Genomic DNA, 986 nt, shown 5'->3' with positions numbered 1-986 from the left:
AGGAGTAACCCCTGAGTGCTGCCTGGTGTGACCCCAAAAAGGCAAAAAAAAGTGGGGGGTTGTTGAGAACCAGGACCCAGAGTATAACAAGAAGGAAATTGAGTGGAGGAGAAAGACAGATGTATAAATTAGTGGGGGACGGGCTCAAGGGACTCAGGGTGCATTGTGGGTGTTAAGAAAGGACAGAACTAAACATCCAAGACACCAGAGTCAACGCCAATGAAAACATGAGATCCAAACTTGAACACCCAAATTTAAAAAGTGTCTGTTATGCTGGCAGGCTGGGGCAAGGGGTGATGGCATGGGATAGATTTTGGGAACATCAGTGGAGGGAGATTGACACTGGTGATGAGATTGGTGATGAAAACCTGTATGTCTAAAACTCAACTATGAATAACTTTGTAAATCACAGTTCTTTAAATTAAAAAAAAATTCGAGTGCTCGCTTCGGCAGCACATATACTAAAATTGGAACGATACAGAGAAGATTAGCATGGACCCTGTGCAAGGATGACATGTACATTTAAAAAATTCGAATAAAAAGGAGAGAATATTTTGTGTTAAGGTTCAATCTATCACAACTAAAAGGCACCAGTTTGTGTGGCTGATGTAAGGGCCCTCTCAGGGAGACTCCGTGAGAACAGTGAAAGGACCAGAAATGGACTGCCACATGCAACAATCCAAACAAGGGTGGAGGGGACTCAATAAATATTAGCATTGTGACTTATATTTACTGGAATGAAGAAAGCCACTTAGAAATGATAAAGGAGGGGTACAGAGGGGAGAGCATTTGCCTTGCATGTGGCCAAACTGGGTTTGATCTCCAGCATCCCATATGGCTCACTGAATACCACCAGGAGTGATTTATGAATCTAGAGCCAGAAATGACCGCTGAGGGTGCTTACCTTTCATGTGACCTACCTGCATTGGACCCCAGTATTCCAGAGAGTACCAAGGTCACCAGGAATAATTTTTGAGCACAGTCAG

The 986-nt window shown here is 43.5% G+C and overlaps 1 pseudogene; it reads left to right on the top strand.

Moving 5' to 3' along the window:
• Positions 1-437: 437 nt before the first annotated feature.
• Positions 438-556, top strand: LOC126015284 (uncharacterized; annotated as a pseudogene).
• Positions 557-986: the final 430 nt, after the last annotated feature.

Source organism: Suncus etruscus, chromosome 7 (assembly GCF_024139225.1).
Source record: "Suncus etruscus isolate mSunEtr1 chromosome 7, mSunEtr1.pri.cur, whole genome shotgun sequence".
In the NCBI taxonomy this organism is placed as follows: Eukaryota; Metazoa; Chordata; class Mammalia; order Eulipotyphla; family Soricidae; genus Suncus; species Suncus etruscus.
Note: the sequence above shows the minus strand (reverse complement) of the source record. Positions and strands in the feature narration are given on the sequence as shown.